The following is a 22,157-nucleotide window of genomic DNA, read 5'->3' on the forward strand; positions in this document are numbered from 1 at the left end:
ATTTTACCATCTTGTTTTGCTCAATCAAATGACCCGGTTATAAAAAGGTGTTAAGAAACCAGGTCTCACGTGACAGCCGCCTTCAGAGATCTCAAGGCAGAACATTTTCTACGTCCCACTTTTCGGGGCCAAGTTCTCAGAATAGAATGTAGTGGTCGCGGCTGGATCTACAAGCCGAAAAGAGTACCAGGACGTTTGGTACTATCTCCCGGTCAAGGGATTTTGGCAGCTCCGGAGCAGATACAGCAGTGGCATCTGATAACTCATGACGAATTGAGTTCTAGGACTTTTGCGGGTAACTCCCGGTCAACCTAAAGACTTTGTTTTCTGTGCTACAGTATTTCAACTAGGAAAGGCTAGTTTTGTAGCCCAGACCCCCAGTAAGTGTGTTTTTCTCCTGTACATTGCAATTTGTTGTGTGTACGTCTGTTTGAAAGGAATAAATCGCAATTTGATTTACTTCTTGGTTTTGCTCAGTGATAGGATCCTGGTATAAAGGTGTAATTTCCTGGTCTCCCGTGACAGTAAGACCACCAATGAATGAGACTGCCTTCCAATGAATGAGACTCCCTCCTGAATGAGACATCGTTCTAATTAGTAAGACCACCCATAAATGAGACTGCCTTGCAATGAATGAGACTCCCTCCTGAATGAGACACAGTTCTAATGAGTACGACAACCAATAAATGAGGCTGCTGTCCAATGAATGAGACATCCTTCTAATGAGTAAAACCACCAATAAATGAGACTGCCTTCCAATAAATGAGACTGCCTTCCAATGATTGAGACATCCTTCCAATGAGTAAGACCACCAATGAATGAGACTGGGTTCCATGCAGTAAGCCATCACACCATGTAATATATCATTGTGCACAGCGTATCACCCACACACAGCTATTTTAACAGCACATTTAGATGGCGGATCTGTATTCTTTAATTATTGTCCGGGTCTGGGTCCCAGAAAGACCCAAATAAGACTCTGACAATTTTTGGCTTAGAAAAAAAGTCTTTTGCTATGGTGACGGAGACATTGGAAGGGATGGTTCTCCGGGCTAGGGGTTCCATAAGGTCAAAGTGTTCAGGATCATAGATGCTGATGGTGACCGTTCCAAGGTCTGTCATCACACCCTTCACCTCGCCATGCTTGAGTATCGTCTGATCGTTACGCCCGTTGGAGTGAGAGCCGACCACCAAGACATCTTTTCCGTAACCGTTGGAAACGTATGTGCTGTGTCCAGCCCCCATGGTGAATTTCTGAAAAAGATCAATAATCAATAGAAAGAGCTATAGAGAGCGCTTATATAGCCAGTTGAAGGAGGTAATATATATGTATATATATATATATATATATATATATATATATATATATATATATATCATACACAGAAAGTGAATACCGCACCAACTACCAATAAATATGTGCAATGTCTAAGCCTAACTTGACCAGAAAAAATATATCTGAAAAAGAAATCACAGCAAACACGTTAACTGCAAGGCAGTGCTAGATGAAAAAGTAAATATATAAACACAAAAAAGAAAACCTCTAAAAAGCACTCAGACAAATATATGCAAAATAGTAATGGTAATTTATTCAATCAAAAAATAATGAAAAAACAAACATGCTGACTGGAGAGACTGCCTGACTAAATAAGACAAAAAATCATATAAATACACCCAAAATAACAAAAGTACAATATTGTAAACCCAGCATGAATAATACAGTATCAAAGAATGATAAATCACTTATGGGAACATAGTTCCCACAGTGAAAAAGACCGGACGGTCATAATGAATGATACTAAGCTAAAGGTAATTGGATATCAGACCTTAAAGGAAACATATACAATATTGCAAAATAGATAACAGATATGCTATACCAGTATACAGGAGATTAGATGACAAAAACCTATAAGCCTAATGCCAAGCACACAGTACATATTAATAAGGAAACATATATGTTAAGTACTTCAGTGACCCAAATACATATGTCATAATAATGGGAAAAATTAGGAAGATACTCAGCTCCTTGGTGGCATGGTACTTGTCAGGATCGCCTAGACCTCCTGCCTAGCCATAGCTTCCTTGTCCACTGGGTGTGCTGCTGTCTTCTGTTGGCTCTGGGTTCCTCTGTCTGTCTGTATTCTTGTTGCTCCTGTCTCTGTCCTTATAGCTTGCTACCTGTCTGTTGGTTTTGCCTTTGCTTGGAAGTCAGACTCCTTATGCACATGCTTCTGATCCTGACCTGTTTTCTGTACCTGTACCTGTATTGAAGTCTGTTCACAGTAAAAGCCCTTGCTAGTAATCTGGCTTGTCCCTGTTTGTTCCTGCTCCCCGGTCTAAGTCCCTGCTCCCTGTTCTCAGTCCCTGTCCTGCCCCGCCTGTCCTGTTCCAGTTTCCTCATTGCCGACCTCTGCTTGTTACCTGACGTCGCTACCTGCCGCCTGCCTCGGACCCCTGCTTGTACCTGACTTCGCTACCTGCTGCCTGCCTCGGACCCCTGCTTTTGACCCCTACTACGCTCGTGCTGTTTCCGGCCACCGAGATCCTACCCGCCACAGGAGTTTCTCGCGACAGTACTGCAGTCTCAGGTAAGCGCAGCCCACAAAAAAATGATTTCCATGGATAAAACAAAAATAATTGTCCCAATAGAGTGTAAGCAGGCAGGGTCAGCAGCAGCAACAATTAAAAAATTCCCACAACGCGTTTCGCCCACTAAGGCTTCTTCACAAGTGGTACTAGGGCCATGGAGCAAGAACATTTAAATAGGGCTATATGTTATGACGTATTTCGCGCCAAAAAAAACCCTTACAAAGGTGCACATCATAAACATCATGATTACAGTGTCCGTTTATTGTGTTGATGGAGCTTGGTTCCAGCTAGTTGGCGCTTGTTATTCTCATGGTGCCTGCTATATTCTCAATACTCATAGATGTGATGCTGTATGACATCACGAAATCCCGCGAGAACAGCGGACCACATCCCACTCATGCGCAGTGATGCCTGCCGATAGTGTCGGCCATCATTGATGAGGTTATGACTTTGCCCTTACACAGAGCAACTGCTCAAATGCGCGATCGGCGGAATCAATTCCTCGCTCATGCGCAGTGTGTGTTACGGCTTCCAACAGCCCCACAGTGATATTGGCTGTTTGATGATACATGCGCTGCTCGTGAGAAATAAAAGATACACAATATTTGCACCAGCCCATGTCAGAGCCATTCGTGGTCCCATACAGAGTAGATATATGAGACTCCTTGTTAGAAATCCATCCACAGTCCACGGACCATATAAGCAAATACATCAATATTGAAAGTGTCCATCTGAGAGGTTTAACACCATCAGTGCCAATGATAATAGTATCCCCTATGATGTAGGGAAGTCAGAACCACAATAGGGTAATTTAGGATCTTCATAGAAGGAACAAGAATAACTTGCATGTAAATAATGATAATGATCTAAAGTGGTGGAGGAAAAAGAGAAATAATTAAAATGCCATATTTAAACACAAACCATAATCTGTAAAGGAAAAAATCTTTGATTAAATCGAAAATCAATCTCCAAATAAGGGAGACAGAATATAGAAGGGGAATAATAATGATAAATAAAAAAGCGGGGATGGTGTGTGGATAACTGTAAAAAACTGTTAATAAATTAATCATAAAAAACAGTCGTACACCTAAACCCCTACAACCAAACCCCCCTATAATAAAACACCCCCGAAACACATTATTGTTATGCATATACATGGAATTGATGGAAAACAGGGGGAGCGGGTAGAAAAGAGACCAAAAATTGGGAAAGAGATAGCAAGTGGCATTTACAGGAACATTGCAAATCCCAAATAGTCATTAAGACCATTGGGTAGCATGGATCATAGGGTGACAATCCACCTGCATTCATGTTGCAGGAGTGCTCTTTCAATATCTCCTCCACGTATCCCCAAGGAGACACGTTCTATTGCAAACGTGGAGAGAACTGAATTGTCAGCATTGTGTTCCTGTAAAAAATGTTGATGCTGATTTGATGTTCCGACTGTGTTCCAATATTCTGAAACGAACTTCTCTAGTTGTCATCCCTACATACATTTTGTTGCAGCGACACAACAAGCAATAGATCACTCCCTTAGAGCGACAGATCAAAAATTGTTTAATCTTAAACTCATGCTGTCCCTTATAATCCTGAAAAGTAGAGGTTTGTTTGGCAAATGTGCAAGCAGAGCAGCCACCGCATTTAAAAAATCCTTTCTTGTCAACATTTGCAATAGAACGTGTCTCCTTGGGGATACGTGGAGGAGATATTGAAAGAGCACTCCTGCAACATGAATGCAGGTGGATTGTCACCCTGTCCCCTGATGAAATCCGCAAAGGCGGAAGAAACGCGTAGGGACGGTTTGCATTGCAACTATGGTGGCTGACCTGCCTTCGGCACCAGAGAGGGACCAAGGAAATACAAGGAAAGTCCTTCCGGTATCCAGCACCACATGTGTGGGAGTAATGGCGGACGCACGCTGCTGAGAAGCTCCTGACGGATGTTTGTTATATATACACCTTGGAGAAAACGGCGTACTCAATTGCTGGGTCTCGAATTGATCGTAAGATTACAGAACGGAGGTTACTGCGGAGTCTTCGTTTGGTGCATGGGCAGGTCCCATAAAATGCTTATTTTAATCAGACAAATTGTAAGTGTGCAATTGTCTTGTCCATGATTTATTAAAATGTTCATCTGATTTTACACAAGGATCGGGCGCTTTTTCTCTTTTCTTTTTCTAATATATATATATATATATATATATATATATATATATTGTGACAAAGTCACTGACTCAGTAGGCTGGAATAGTGAATGGGGAGACGCTGCAGCCAATTCACAGATTGTTAATCTCCTCAGACAGAAAGAAGCACACCTGCAGCCTAATTAAGCAGGAGGCCTGAGAGACTGCAGGTTTAAAAGCAGGAAGTGACACACACACAGAGAGCTTGTTTTTTCCACAGGAGGGTAGTGAGAACTCTCCCGGCTTGGAAGCCGTTGCTGTTGCTCTGGTCCCCCAGTCCTGCGAGGAGCTAGGCTGCTGGGACCAGCTGGGACCCCAACCCAGGATAAAGATCAAGATCGCTGCGAGGCTGAACACAGCCTGCTCCCCGGAACCGTGTTCCTGTTTGCTACTGGAGCGGCAAAACAGATAAGACTTTATTCTTATACGTATCAGTTATCCTTTGTGTAGCATGTTTTGGGCATGACCAGATTAGCTGGCTGTCCTGTTAGTAAGGGCTCAAGAAGTGAGTTAGTGTCCCTATCGGGAGTAGGCTTTAATTTTCAAGAAAGTAGTTTCTTAAAGGGACAGGGCACCCGTACTTATTTTGGTTGTGGCTAATAAACCACTAGTGTTTAAAGTTTCCGATCGTGTCTAGCGTCTTACTGACCCCGCCGCGAGGCCGTCCTGCCACAGGTGGTGTCAGAAGTGGGATGCTACGCCTCTGGGGGTCAGTAGATGAAGATGTGTTGAGACACTGAACTCAAGCGGAAAAAAAAAATGATTTTTGCTGAAGCATTGAAGTTACAACTAGCAAGCACTGAGTGTAAATTTTGCCCCGTCGGGTATGAATGGATTGCTGTGTAAGGCTAATGCCTTTTGCTGAAGCGAGTGAATTTGCAGCTAGCAAGTGCTGTGAGCAAAGTTTGCCCTGTCTGGTAAAAAAGAAAGTGAAAATGAACTTTGGCAAAGATGTTGCCCTAAGAAGAACCCAGAAGGTTCAAAGATTGTAAAGCTCGTACAACTTACGTGTGTTGTGCAAAGTCTGCCTCGTGGGGTGTGGAAAAAAAACCGGGGTTTTAAAATGGCCACCGTCAAGTGTCAGTCTTGCAATGTACATAACCATACAAAACAGTGTCCCTTCAGGCCATATGATAATTATGATGACGACGCATATGTGGCCCCGAGAAGAGAGACGTACCCGCAGACGAAAGCTGCAAAAGTGTCCAGTGTGCGTGTGCCCAGTACCACTGATGTCTCTGGAACTAATAAAACAAAGAGAAAGAAGAAAAATAAAAATATTTTTCAAGTCACAGAGGAAGTGACCGAACCACTTGAGCCTGCGATATCAGGACAACAGGCGTCAGCAAGCCACGGAGATGTGCTGCAGACCGGAGTGATGGGCAGAATTGTCACAGGAACGGTGGCAAAGGAAAAGGAGGAGCAAAGGGAAGCAGAATCCTTGGTCCAGGGAAAAGAGGCCTTAATTTCTGCACTCCAAACTGCCCAGCGTGATTATGATGTCTTGCAGGAGCAATTGAATAGGGAGCGAGAAGCGAACGCCGAGGTACAGAGGTGTATACTCCCAGCTATACAAGAGTATGCGGCATTAAAGAAAACAGAGCGTCTCTTACGGAGTGAGTTGGAGGAGCTGATGACAAGTTTGGATAAAGCCAACACCGCAATTGCTAACATGGAATCAGAGAGAACAAGCCCTGACTGGAGACTGTGCTATCAGATGTCCCAGAGAGATGTGCAAAACTTCATCAAAGACTTAGAAGTTTCTCACCAAGAAGCTAGCAAAACACGCTCAAAACAGAGCTGGAGCTCTCACGCCAGGAGGGCCACAGTCTAAACACAGAGCTGGGTATGTTGAAGGAAACCCATGAGAATGCCCTGAGGGATTTAGAGACTGTAAGGAAGGAGAATGTAAGTCTGACGCAGAAAAATTCAGACTTGTATATGTATATGTATATGTATATATATATATATATATATATATATATATATATATATATATATATATATCAGGAAATAGCTGTGTTAGTCCAGTTGCGATAGTAATAATACTATTGCTTGACCTGAAGAAGAGAGGAGAACTCTTGAAAGCTTGTCCTATGACATAAATTGTTAGTCCAATAAAAAAGGTATCACCTAATACTGAAGAACTCATTTAATCTGCACTATATATATATATATATATATATATATATATATATATATACTTGGTTAAGTTATGGTGGGTAAAAAAAGTGACAAAAACCCTCCACAGCAAAGCATATAGCAAATGGAAATATTCCTGTATGCTCATTTGCATGTCTTAGACAGGTCTGCAACCCCCGCCTTTCACCATTATCACCCAGCATACAGCACTTTTACTGCAGCAAGGGATTCTGGGAAATGACATGCAAATGAGCACACAGTGCCACCTTTTGCTTCAAAACTATTTTTAACATAGTTCCCTATAGGCTTAAGCTTGCTGCATGGGCACAGCTTTTGAGCACAGCCTTGGTTAAGATGCACAGCCAGTAAACCCACGCACAGACAGCCGTTTCGACCTTAATGGGTCTCATCAGTCTGTCTCAGGCCTGTTCCCATTGTTTATATTTACTGTATGATTTAGTTATTCTTTATCATTTACTCTTTAAACATTAGATATATATATTGTTTTTTATGTTTATTATTATTTTTTTCATTTTTGTAAAAAATTTTTTTTTTTTTTTTGATAAAGTTTTGTTTGCACAGGGTGAGGAAGCCGAATGACTGACGTCACAGATGACACGGTTATAAGATGCTCTGCCAGTTTTAATAAAGTTACATTTATTGATAAACCTAGGGACCAATCGGAGGGCTTCTCCTCAGACTCATTGAGTAGATAGAAGGACTTGTCTCTTCTTAATAAAGTTTGCTGAAAATGATGCGATCCTGTTATCCAATGCGGATCCGTATAGCAGGAGATGCGAGCCGATTGGTCAATCCGGCTGTGACGTCACTCGAGAGCGCAATCGGTGCAATAGTTTAAATATCGGCTTTCTTTAGAGTAGAGTACACCTTGAGAACGGGCATAGAGCCCGAAACGCGTAGGTGGTTACTTGTTGGGGCTAGGGGGGACCTTTGTCCAATCTTTTTATGGCATAAATTAATTTTTGCTTTTGCTGCCGTGAGCCTCCTCCTGGTTTTCTTGGCAGTGCACTGCCGTTTCTTCTCCTGTAAGATGCATCAACACCTACAATAAACAATGGGAACAAATACGAGACTGCATGAAGAGGCACCGGGACATCCTACTCAACGGTGAGGATCTAAAGGAAGTTCTACCACTACTGTAAATCCAAACATTGTATGGAGAAGAGCTAAGACCTTGAAAAGATGTTCTGGTTTACAGCCATTTCTCATTACCAACCAACAAGACATGGCTCAACAAAAAATACCACAGGATGCTTCAGAAGCAACAACTGCAAAGTCTGTGAGTATGTCAAAACCACCAAAGACTTCATGAACCAAAACGGGAACAAAAAAATACATCATCAGGCACCTTCTCAAACTGCAAGACTCTAGGGATCATGTATCTCCCCACCTGCCAATGCGGTCTGATGTATGGGGGGAAAACAAAAGGACAATTGAAAAGCTGGATCCTGGGACATTGGAAGCTCTTGCACAGATCCTTGCTCACAGCCTTGACACATCCCGAGGTGAGTCCCCTTTCCTGAAGCCTTTGGACCCAGGGCTGATACTTTGTCCTGTAGAAACATTGAGAAACGTTTGCTTTCCTTTCTTTAGCAGTTTGACCCTTTGGGGTTTCTCGTGGCAGTCGATTGATTTAAAATGACATGACCCGGGTCAGAGTTTTCATGGGTTATGTTCTCGGTTTCAGCCCCTGTTTTATCTTTAGACTTGTTCTGGGATCTAGTTTCTCTCCCACTTCTTTTAGGTCGTCTCCAAACGTCTCTTTTCTTGAGAGCTTTGAATGTGGCTCCTACAGGAGCGCTGGCTTGTTCCACAACGAGTCTGCCCCCCGCTCTGCACCCCGGCTCAGCATTCTGCTCTGCGCCCCGCTCTGCAACTTGCTCTGTGCCCCGCTCAGCACCCTGCTCAGCACTGTGGGTTTGCTTTTCATTGGTTTTCAAAAGGGATTGTTTCTGTTTGTTTAAATCCACCGTCATTGCTACAATATTCTTCTTATAACTAGCAATCTCACCTTCCAATCGGGTCAAATCGTCAGGCAGTTAGAAACTTATGGTGTACCCCCGCTTCAGCTTGGATATATTACAGAGGGAGTGGTGCTGCAAGGGGCATGTAACTTAGTACACAAAATAGACAGACAGAGCCCCTGATGGTAGCACTCTATTCCAAAATGATATGGTGATTCTTTAAAATAACTTTATTAATTGACAATAACGTTAAAATATTGGGGTCTAAAACAAAGATTAAATATTCCAAGTGTGTGCGTCTCTATTGGATAGATGTGTCCAGAAGAGTGTACATAATTGGGTTAATGTCCAGTGTTTGGGTAGTTCACTGGCCCTAGTGTTCCTCGTGTAGAGTGAATTGACTAGAGTACTTATGGATTGTCAGCAGTTTGGGCCACACATGCAGTGCCCCAGTATGAATGTACTAGTTGGTGCTCTTTAGTATGGGACCTATGCTGTGCTGTTGCGTTATGGCAGCTAAAGCATATTAAAGTTGTTGTATTGAACAAAACTTGGTCAAAGTGCACCTATTGTTATGTTCCCATCACCTCCCTATACAATAGATGGTATGTTGAATAGGGTGTGTGGTGCTTGGTACATAAACATCTATAGCTGTTGATGTCTGGGGTGTGCTGTATACTAGTATTGATAAAACTTGTACTGGTGTATATAATGACACTGCTATAACTCTGTTCTAGATAGATACCAAGTTAATAGCTGAGTACTGTACCTTTTGGGGTGTTTATATCAGTCAATTGACAGACCTGTCCCCATTTGGCACAGTGCTTAGCATGTGTGGTTGTATTCTGGCACTCCAGAGGTTAATTGCTGGTTAGGTTTGCCTTTTGCTAAATCGTATTATACCCTATGAGCTGCTCGCTGTATCAGGGAATTAGCATTGTGGCTTCCTTACATAGTTAGGTAATACAATGTTGTGCCAGATTTAATAGTTGCCTTTACTTGTATGTGACTAATGAATCCATTGGGACCCTAATAGTCCTTTACTGTGCACTGGAGGCGCCACGCTGACTCTCTCAATATCACTGAGTCAGTGTATGTGAACTCGAGCACCTCCGCGTGCACGTGGTCACGTGCTTGCCGACGCGCGCGTTTCGCGAGTGCTTTTTCAAGGCTGAATAGTCAGTGGGATTCCTATGTCAGAGCAAGGTATTTATAGCTCTTGGATTAACCTACAGTAACCCCATTGACTGATCGCGAATGCTCTCAATGAGGCTGGTATGTGTCTGAAATTGAATTCAGCTCCGTGTCTCACTGAATATGTGGGACTTTGAAAATGTTGAGGCATGCTGGTTTATTGCTTCCTGCTTATGAGGTTTAACAGAATGTCAGTTAATGTGTTTATAATTGCTTGCACTATTGTGACACCATGTATATTTTGTATCAATAAATGAATTCAATATTATCTGTGTTTGCCTGGTTTGTGAATAATAATACACTTGTTTGATAAATTGTTTCATGGACTTAAATTAATAAATTGTAAATTCTTTAAATGGTACAAATTGAGTCATAGGTAACTGGATCTTATTCATATTGAATAGAACTGATTGTAAAGGTATGTGAATTTTATTATTTGCAGTTTTATATAAAGGGACTATAAACGAAACCTTCATTGAGGCCCTTAGGTGTTAATGCTTGGAGATTATAAATCCATCGAGCTTCCTTCTGTAGGAGCACAGTGTCAATGTCCCCTTTTCTCTGCCCTAGGGAGAATTGATCTATACCTGTAAACTGTATAGATTTAAGATTGCCTTGTTGACAAGAGTTAACATGCCTCGCCAGTGGGGTGTCTACATTATTCCGTATTGTGCCTAAGTGTTCCAATACCCGTTGTTGGAATTTGCGTTTTGTTTTGCCTATGTAGATCTTCCCACATTTGCAGAGGCCTTGGTATATCACGCCGAAGCTTTGACAAGTGATAAATTTCCTAATCTGGAACGTTTTTGAGTTGTCCCAGTTTTGGAATGTTTTGGTAGTTTGAATGTTGGGACATGCTTTGCAGTGATGGCATGAATAGCTGCCATTCGGTTTAGATGGTAGCCATGATTGCATGGGGACTTCCGTGTAGTGGCTGTGGACTAGGATGTCTTTAAGGTTTTTGGCTCTTCGGCTCACCATTGATGGGTGAGCAGGAATGACTTCCTTAATGTCCTCATCTGCCTCCAAGATATGCCAATGTTTTCGGAAGATTCCCCACTGTGCCAAATGGGGACAGGTCTGTCAATTGACCGATATAAACACCCCAAAAGGTACAGTACTCAGCTATTAACTTGGTATCTATCTAGAACAGAGTTATAGCAGTGTCATTATATACACCAGTACAAGTTTTATCAATACTAGTATACAGCACACCCCAGACATCAACAGCTATAGATGTTTATGTACCAAGCACCACACACCCTATTCAACATACCATCTATTGTATAGGGAGGTGACGGGAACATAACAATAGGTGCACTTTGACCAAGTTTTGTTCAATACAACAACTTTAATATGCTTTAGCTGCCATAACGCAACAGCACAGCATAGGTCCCATACTAAAGAGCACCAACTAGTACATTCATACTGGGGCACTACATGTGTGGCCCAAACTGCTGACAATCCATAAGTACTCTAGTCAATTCACTCTACACGAGGAACACTAGGGCCAGTGAACTACCCAAACACTGGACATTAACCCAATTATGTACACTCTTCTGGACACATCTATCCAATAGAGACGCACACACTTGGAATATTTAATCTTTGTTTTAGACCCCAATATTTTAACGTTATTGTCAATTAATAAAGTTATTTTAAAGAATCACCATATCATTTTGGAATAGAGTGCTACCATCAGGGGCTCTGTCTGTCTATTTTGTGTACCAAATCGTCAGGCAGACAGTTTATTTTCTTTCTTGGGCACGTCTTTCTCAGAACTCCAACATTTCTCTAATTTAATATTTTCTTCACCCAAGTCAGCCTTTTTGCGGCAATTTTGTTGCACTCATGCTCCCCAAGCCCCTCACCACTGCTGCAGCCTGAGGACTCTCCTACTTCCATCTCCACCACACCGTCACCATCCCCTTGGTCTAACGCCCGCCTGCCTGCCTCCCCTGCAGGAACTTACCTGCAGCCCATTTTGGAGGAGTTATAGGGAGTGGTTATATGGGGTAATAGGAGGAGATCTAGGGTGCAGTTATGTGGGGCAATAGGAGCAGTTATAGGGAGTGGTTACATAGAGTAATAGGAGGCATGTAACAAGGGACTTTCCCTGTTCAGCAAATTTGCCTCTAATCCAGTAGTGTGCTGGTTAATAGACCAGCACCTGGCTGATTAGAGGTGTTAGAAAAAGCCTGCCTCTGAGACAGGAAGTTAGACTCCTTAGCACACATGTGAGCTGAACAAGGAAACAGACGTCTTGAGCCTGCCAGAAGAGACTGCACGCTGCCAGCAAGACACAGAGGAAAGGACTTCTAAACCTGGAGAACAAAGAAGCCTTCCCCTACAAGAGACAGATAAGACTTTCCTTGCTAAGACTTTTTGTATATCTGCACATATCAAGATATATGTTTGGGGCTGGGAGACATGCTAATATAAAGGGAGTTGTTGACTGCATAGGTTTAACTAGAAATACTCCCAAGTGGAACAGAAGCTTTGTTTGACCCCTTATTTGCATACGTTTGGATGATTTTCTTGTGTTAAAGAAACAGGCGCAATCAAAGCCTTATTTAATTTCACCTTAAAACAGTCTCCATTGCATACCTCTGCACATGTCCTCTTACAAGGCGTTATAGGAAGCAGTTATATGAAGTAATAGGAGGAGTTATAGGGAGTGGTTATATGGAGTAATAGGAGTCAATATAGGGAGCAGTTTAATTAAATAATAGGATGAGTTATAGGGTGCGTTATAAGGAGTAATAGGAGGAGTTATACTGTGTTGATAAAGGGAGCAATATGAGGAGTTATAGGGAGAGGTTATATTGGGAAATAAGAGGAGTTATAGAGAGTAGTTATATAGGGCAAGAGGAGGAGTTATAGGGAGCGGTTACATAGGATAGTAGGAGGAATTTTAGGAAGCAGTAATATGGTATAATAGGAGAGTTATAGGGAGCGGTTGTATGGAGCAATAGGAAGAATTTTTAGGGAGCGGATATATGGGGTAATAGGAGGAGTTGTAGGGAGCAATTATATGGGGCAAGAGGAACAGTGACAGAGAGAAGAGGTAGGGAGGAGGGACAGTGAGAGAGTGAAAAGGTAGGGAGAATGGACAGATCCACAGAGAAGGAGGAAGGAGCAGATATAGAGAGAAGAAACAGAGACAGAGAACAGGGAGCAGGCCAGAGAACAGGGACAGAGAAGAGGGACAGAGACAGAATGGAGGGACAGAGGGAGGAGAGACAGTGATAGAGATTATAGACAGAGAAAGAGAAGATTGAAAGAGACAGAATAGGTATAGAGAGGAGAGAAAGTGACAGAGAGGAGGGACAGAGTGGAGAGAAAGTGACAGAGAAGAGGAACAGAGACAGAGAGGTGGGACAGAGAGGAGGGACAGTGACAAAGAGGGGGGACAGAGACAGAGAGTAGGGGCAAGTGCTGCATTATATTTCTCCATTTATACAACCCAGGAGTACCACTACTATCTATTTACTATCTATTCACTATTAGTTAACATATATATCTGTGTGTGTGTGTGTGTCTGTCTGCCAATCTGTGTATGTATGTGTATGTGTCTGTGTATGTATGTGTATGTGTCTGTGTATGTATGTGTATGTGTGTGTGTGTGGGGGGGGGTGTGTGTGTGTGTGGTGGGTGTCTGTGTATGTATGTGTGTGTCTGTCAGTCTGTCTGTCTGTCTGTCTGTCTGTCTGTCTGTCTGTCTGTCTGTCTGTCTGTTTGTCTGTCTGTCAGTGTATGTGTGTATTAGTGTATGTGTATGTATGTGTGTGTCCGTTTCTGTCAGTGTATGTACTGTATGTGTATGGATGTGTGTGTTTGTTTCTGTCAGTGTATGTGTGTCAGTGTATGTGTATGTTTGTATGTGTGTGTCTGTGTATCTATCTGTATATGTATCTCTAACAAACAGAAAATAAAACAGACATTGGGAACTGTTCCCTCACCATATGTCCTGTCCCCTCTTATTATATATACCCAGACAGTAATTTATATTACCTTTAGTTATTGGGAGCAGCAGGTTCTCTGATGCAGCAGGAAAGGAGAGAGGTTTGCTGTTTCTGTAGGAACACAGGAATATTTAAGGGAGAGATGAAGGGAGAGGTGGGACAGAGTCAGAGAGGAGGGACAGAGACAGAGTGGAGGGACAGAGACAGCGACCAGGGGCCGAGACAGAAAGGAGGACACGTGACAGAGAAAATAGAAGGTGACAATCAGGTGTGTATTTGTGTGTCTGTGTATGTGTGTGTCAGTGTCTGTGCATGTGTGTGTATGAGTGTGTGTGTCTGTATATATGGGTGCCTGTGTGTGTGTCAGTGTATGTGTGTGTGATTGTATGTGTGTCTGTGTATGTGTGTCTTTGTCTGTATCTATACGTATCTATAACAAACATAAAATAAACATACATTGGGAACTGTCCCCTCACCATATGTCCTATCCCTTCTTATTATATATACCCAGACAGTAATATATATTACCTTTAGTGATTGGGATCAGCAGGTTCTCTGATGCAGCAGGAAAGGAGAGAGGGTTGCTGTGTCTGTAGGAACACATGGGGTATTTATGGGAGAGAGGGAGGAAGAGGTGGGACAGTGACAGAGAGGAGGGACAGTCACATAGAAGAGGTATACAGTATGTGCTGCATTATATTACTCCATTTCCACAGCCAGGTGTACCACTACTATCTATTTACTATCTATTCACTATTAATTAACACACTATTAATTAATTAAACTATATATATATGTGAAACCATTTTATCTGTCCTGTATTGTCTCAGTATCCATTTCTGTGTGAAAGAATATGTTTGTTTGTAAGGATGAGTTTCGCTGACAGTAGATTTTCAATGCCTTGCCTATGGCTCAACGCCCAGAATTATAGTGATAAGATGTGTTATGTTGTTGTACAGAATTATAGTGATAAGATGTACCCTGACGTACCTTGTTGTTTTACTTAGCTGTTTTAATAGCACTTTTTATGAATTTTAGTGACCTTTAAAATGATCGACTTAATATAAGAAGTAGCCTGCGTGATAACCAAATGTACAGTATGCTTCACGTCATTATAATCTGCTTAGTAAACAATGTTAAAGTGTGTGATCATTCTGTATGTGATACGCCATAAATTACTCAATATAACAAACCTGTGTTTGCTCCTATCTGTATGAACGAGAGACGCCCTGACATACGGAAACAGACACATAAACATAGATAAACAGACACACACACACTGTATACAGTATATATATTTGTGTGTGTGTGTATGTGTGTGTTATGTGTGTGTTTGTGTACTGTATGTATGTGTATGTGTGTCTGTTTCTGAATGACAGTGTGTGTGTGTCTGTTTATCTATGTTTATGTGTCTGTTTCCATATGTCAGGGCGTCTCTCGTTCATACAGATAGGAGCAAACACAGGTTAGTTATATTGAGTAATTTATTGCGTATCACATACTGAATGATCACACAGTCTAACATTGTTTACTAAGCAGATTATAATGATGTGAAGCATACTGTACATTTGGTTATCACGCAGGCTACGTCCTATATTCATTTGATCATTTTAAAGGTCACTAAAATTAAAAAGTGCTATTAAAACAGCTAAGTATAACAACAAGGTACGTCGGGTTACATCTTATCACTATAATTCTGTACAACAACATAATACATCTTATCACTATAATTCTGGGCATTGAGCCGTAGGCAAGGCATTGAAATTCTACTGTCAGCGAAACTCATCCATACAAACAAACACATTCTTTCACACAGAAATGGATACTGAGACAATACAGGACTGATAAAATGGATTTAGGCTACTGCTAATAATTATTTTACAGAATCCTCCCCAGTCCATTTCAACACTGTGTATGTGTGTGTCTGATTTTATCTGTCAGGGTATGTGTGTATCAGTGTATGTGTGTGTCAGTGTATGTGTGTGGGTCTGTGTATCTATCTGTATGTGACAGTGAAGGGGTTAACCAGGCTCACTAATACAGGTTCAGCCCACTTGGTTACCCCAGATCCGTGTGCTGGGGTCCTATAGTGTCAGCTCTTGGACCCAGATGTCCTAAATGCATTACTGAGACTGTGTGCAAATTATGCGACATTAAAGATTTATGTGTGTTTTGTCTTTCCTGTAGTGCTGGGACCGGGAGATTTCTAGGCTGTAAATTTCAGAGGAGGTTTTCTGGAGAAAGTCTTTACAGAATGTGTCTATGTAGCGGGGATCCAGAGTTATGGGATACCCCAAAAGTTGGATCTGGGAATCGAGTGAGATTCTCGGATGCAGCCAAGCACATTGCTCAGGGCAAACTCTGACTCTGAAAACGCTCTTCCGACTCACCACCAGGATCCCTGCTGCAGCATCTTCCAGACAAGGTAAACGGGGCATGAAGGGGTCAATGTATACCTGCAGTCACACACGGGGTCCCTAGTCTACAGAGGGATCCCTAGTATAAGGAGAGGTGCCCAGATACATGCACAGGTACCCTGGACCTGGTATAGGGGTTCAGGGGGTGCTCCAGCTATGGGATAAAGCTGAGAGTAATTTCCTGTGTGTAAAAAGTTGTATAAGTTATTTCTCTTGCAAAAGTGAGTGTAGGCAATATATACACTCCCTCAATCCCTGACACCAGATTAGGGACTTATACATCTTTACCACACAGAAGACAGGACACAGTATATTTTATTAAAGGGTTATATTTAATAGGTATATGTACTGATAACCTGTGAATGAACTGTGGGGTTTCCATGTCATGGATTCCAAGAGACAAGTTGGCTACCAAGCTTGGATGCCTTCCACGAAGTTACGAGGTTGACCCAGATGAGCAGGACTGTCCCACAAGGAGCGTAGCTCTTGCCAGTGTATCTGGATATTTGTTGGACTTTATTTTCCAAGGCGCCGGTCTGTATTTACGTTTTTTTTGTAATTGGTAAATATGATACTCCCTATATCGAGGAGTGTAGATTTTGAGATCAATGTTTATTGCTTTAGTAAATACACTCATATTGGGTATATATATTGCTACAAAATCACTTCAAAGTGGGAGATGTTATACCTTGTTAGAGACATAGGGGGCATATTCTGGTAGGTTTTATAACCAATTCATTGAGGTTTTTGAGCAGTTCTCACACCATTTTGCTATGTAGCTATTCAGAAAGCCGATGAGTTGCCAAACTGGTACGGGGACTTAATTTTCCCCGAGTTTCCTCGCGCCTGCTAAAACACATCCAGCGGGAGCTGAAAAAAGCGAAATAGCGCCATTTTGATAAACTAACTCTATTCTAGTAGCTCCGATAAGATAATCAGAGCTCTGAAATAGCGAGTTTATCAAAGATATCATCTTGCCACCGCAAGGGTGGTGAGAAGGGGCCGGAGAGCAGGATTCACACAAATAAATAATGCATTTTTCCTGCATCGGATTGATGCCGGGAGTCTGCAGATCTGTTACACAATTTTGGACCTGAATCACCCCTAGATTTTACCCTCAGAGGATTTTACAATCCTACGCATACCCTACCAAATCTTTAAAGGTTAAGAAAATGAGGTCTCCTTATATTATAAAATCTTTCATCAATTACAACACGTAGTTTGTTGTTTCTTATCTATGGTGGTGTGGTTGTACATAAGGGTTATGTAGGAAGGTCTATCAGACCTTTGAAACAACGTATGTTAGAACGCAGCCGCCTGATAAAAAATAAGGATACAAAACGTTCTGTATCGAGACATATTTTGCAATGTCCTAAGGGAGGACTCAAGAATTTCCAATTTGTGGGAGTAGAACGTGTTAAAATGTCAATCCGTGGAGGGGACAGATGGAATCTCCGGAACAAAAGGGAACTGTTTTGGATGTTCTCTCTCGCTACACGTAGTCCTTCCAGGATAAACATAGATTGGAAACTCCAACATTTTCTGTGTTGATGTATTATCTTTGATGCTCCATGTGGTTCCTATACATTAGTGTTGGTTGATTCAGGCGATTTCATGCATTGTACAATTATCCCTCTGTTTATACATCAATATCGGTTAAATTATAACATTTAATAATTCATGGTAAACGTGTAGTTCTAGTGGGCAGATGGATCAATGCATGGACACCTGAGTACAACATGCTGTGCACTGTATGAATTGGACACAATACATATTCGATTTGATTAGAACTTAATTCATATTTACATTTATTGATATATTCATTATTCTACACCTATATGCAGTCAATTCACCATTGTTATCTTTTTATATGACAAATATTGTGGTCTCTTTCATCAGGCCCTTTTGATTATTACAATATAGGGTCTTGATTATACTATCAGATTCCAAGTACAACTTGTATCTTCTCAATGGGTTTTTGTTTCCAATTATATACATATGCTTTAGAGTTGTTTTAGGCAATTTAGAGATAGTGGCAACTATACCATCATGAATGTCTATTTGTACATCCTGTTCATGTATAATTATATACAGCTCAACCCCGTTATAACGTGATCCGTTACAGCGCGGATCTGCTTATAGCGCGATGTATGCGATAATTTTCGTATTTATGAATACTTTACAACATGATTATTGGGGTCTTAAATACTTTATTGTACAATGCATACAATTGTACATTATTGTTAACGCGATCCGCTTATAATGCCATGTGATTCTTTGGACCCCAAGCACAGCGTTATAAGGGGGTTGAGCTGTATCACTCAGATTTATATGGTTTATTAATCATCTATTCTGATTTGTTTATGGATTTATATTTATTTAGACAAATGTAATATGTTTGTATCTATATGGTATAATCTACAAGGACACTTACGGTATGTTGCATATACTCTATGACATGGTTTCAATACAATGCATCTTTTGACTTTACAATTGAACTGACAGTAATTACAGACTTCAAGTTCAAATTGCATTATTTGTGTAAAGATATATAACTCAGTTCAGTTTTTTTTTTTTAAATGTTTATATGACGGTAGTGGGGTAGCCAGGCTATACAATAAAGGTTAAGCCTATCTGGTCACCCCATAAAACCATGGGTCCCTGGCAGATACATAGTACCATAAGCCAGTTTAAGTGACCCTGCTTTTCCACTTTTCATGTTCCCTATGTCCGAACGTCCTGAAACTTCAGGAGTGCATGTCTTGGGTGGGATATTTGGGTAGAAATGCAAGTATTTTGTTTGCAGGAGTTTGGGGGCCAAAGGTACCGTAGTCCCCTAATTCTCCATGGTAGGCAGGCATGATTTGCCGGTATACTGGTTAAATTAAACCGGGCGGCACAGTGTCATCCAGACTCCTGGTTTTCGAGCCCAGATATCCAAGATCCATTTCCCACACAGATATGGGTCTCCCTAAGACATATTGTGTAATTAAAACATATTTTATTATGGTTTGTGCATTTTCTATAAATGTCGGTGCAGTCAGCCCGGGCATCCACAGAGGTGCCAGGATGTCTGTATGGACATCGGAGTTCAAAGGAGGGAGGATGTCCAAAGGTGACAAATTCATTTGGTGGGCGAGGAATGGCGGGTTGCCAGCTCCGGAGAACAAAGAGCACCTTTTGGAGACACCATTTCAGTCTGCCAGACCTGACGGAGCCTGCCAAGCGTGTGGAAATGAGTTAGCTGGGGGGAGATGCATCTCGTAGGCGCATTTCCATTGGCTAATTCATATTTCCTGCTCACCCGGCTTTTTGAGCCGGCGTGGCACGCCTCCTTCTCTGGCGTTAGCCAGGAGAGGAGCCCCGGTTTCTATTGGCCAATGGGAAGGAATTCCCATGCTCTGATTGGTCGCTCCTCCTACCTCCATGCTGAAAATAGAATAGCGGAGGGTATGTAAGGAGTTAACCGAGTCAGAGAACCAGACAATCTTGTGGCTTGAGTCGATGACGCGAGGGCTTTTCAAAGTTTCTCTGTTCCAAATAGCAGAGCAGCCGGCTTCATTTTGGGAGCTTGGAATGTCTGCCCTGCAGAGGCTAAGTCAGACATAAGGATGAAGTTCTCATTTTAGAATGTAGCGGTCACGGCTAGAGTTTCTAGCCGGAAAGAGGACCAGGAAGCCCGGGTGGATATCCTGGTCAGGGTAAGCCTTCTGAAGCACGTGTTCTACACCTATTTGTGCCTAGTTTTCACCCCCATACCACCAGTTTTTATATCAATGTCTTTCCATCAGTGGTTATTCTTCTATTGCCATGATGGTATGCAGCAATGATATACTTTACATCTATCTTAATTATAATAAAAATTGGTAACTTATGGACATAATATGGTAATAGCATGGGTCTCATTTTTTTATTTGTCTTGTTTGTTTGTCCTTTTTGTTATTCTAGTTGTCTCTTTTGTGCCCTTTTCTTGTTTTATTTGTGCTTTTCTTACACGATTACTAATTGACATCATTTGTCTTTTTATTCTTGGTTGGAGGTATATATAGCATTCAACTATATATGTTCTTGGTTGGAGGTATATATAGCATTCCCTTTTTCGGAAGGATCAAACAAATAGAAGGGGAGGTGGAGTGTGTTTATATGTTAAACCGGATCTAAAACCTTTTATAAGGGATGATGTTTATGAAGGGAATGATGAAATTGTAGAGACCTTGTGCATAGAAATTAGCAGTGGAGGTAAAAGTATAATGAAAATGTTTGTAGGGATATGCAATAAACCACCAAATATCTGTGAGATTGAGGAAGCTAAAATACTTTTGCAAATGGAGAAGGCATTAAAACTGGGTCATGTTTGCATAATGGGGGATTTTAATAATCCAGACATAGACTGGGGCAATGAGATTAGCATTACAACTAGAGGAAACAGGTTTTTGGGGGTGCTTAAAGACAACTATATGACCCAAATTATTGAGGAACCAACCAGGAGAGGGGCAATACTGGATTTGGTCATATCAAACAATGTAGAAGTAATAACAAATATTCAAGTCCTGGAACATTTGGGTAACAGTGATCATAACATGATCTTTTGAAATAATCTATCAAAAAACTGATTACTTGGGTTCAACAAAGACCTTAAACTTTAGAAAGGCAGATTTTAATAAACTGAGGTCTAATCTAGTAGTAATAAAATGGGATGAGGTTTTTGCAGGGAAAAAATTGTAGAAGATAAATGGGCAGTCTTTAAAAGATTGTTAGAAAAGCACACTTATCAGTGTATACCCTTGGGTAATAAGTATAAAAGAAATAAGTCAAAACCAATGTGGCTAAATAAACAGGTAGGGGAGGAAATGGACAAGAAGAGGAAGGTGTTTAGATTCTTTAAGTCAGAAGGGACGAAGACATCGTATCAGAATCATAAGGAATGTAACAAAAATTGCAAAAGGGCAATTAAATTAGCAAATATGGATAATGAAAAAAGGATTGCAATAGAAAGTAAGGTCAACCCTAAAAAGTTCTTTAAGTACCTTAATAACAAAAAAATGAGAAAAGAAAATATAGGACCCTTTCAGTGTGAGATGGTTAGGCAGATTATTGGAGATAAGGAAAAAGCAGTGGTATTAAACAAATTCTTTGCCTCTGTGTTTACCAAGGAAGAATCAAGTTCAATAGTAGTGCCGCAGGTGGAAGCCACAACCTCCATATTAGTGAACAATTGGTTAACTGAGGAAGAAGTTCATAAGCGACTTGAAAAAATTAAAGTAAATAAGGCACCTGTCCCCGATGGCATACATCCAAGAGTTCTCAAGGAGTTAAGCTCAGTAATAGACAAACCATTATATTTAATATTCAAGGACTCCATTTCCACAGGCTCAGTACCACAAGATTGGCGTAAAAAGGGTGCTAGATCACAACCGGGGAATTACAGACCTGTAAGCCTGACATCAATAGTGGGGAAACTACTTGAAGGTTTAATACAGACTAATATTCAGGAATACCTAATGGAAAACAAAATTATTAGTAATAGTCAGCATGGATTTATGAAGGATAGATCATGCCAAACTAACCTTATTTGTTTCTTTGAGGAGGTAAGTAGGAATTTAGACCAGGGTAATGCAATTGATGTGGTCTACTTAGATTTGCAAAAGCTTTTGATACAGTTCCACATAAGAGGTTGGTGTAC

The 22,157-nt window shown here is 41.2% G+C and overlaps 1 long non-coding RNA gene across 1 annotated transcript; it reads right to left on the reverse strand.

Annotated features, from left to right (window-relative positions):
• Nucleotides 1-836: 836 nt before the first annotated feature.
• LOC142470643 (uncharacterized) lies at nucleotides 837-14,733 on the reverse strand. The gene is made up of 3 exons (XR_012789289.1): nucleotides 14,586-14,733; nucleotides 14,107-14,168; nucleotides 837-1,254 (listed from the first exon to the last, which is right to left on the reverse strand). It is a non-coding gene; the product is annotated as an uncharacterized LOC142470643 (long non-coding RNA).
• Between the last annotated feature and the right edge of the window lie 7,424 nt (nucleotides 14,734-22,157).

Source organism: Ascaphus truei, chromosome 20 (genome assembly GCF_040206685.1).
Source record: "Ascaphus truei isolate aAscTru1 chromosome 20, aAscTru1.hap1, whole genome shotgun sequence".
NCBI classification, from domain to species: Eukaryota; Metazoa; Chordata; class Amphibia; order Anura; family Ascaphidae; genus Ascaphus; species Ascaphus truei.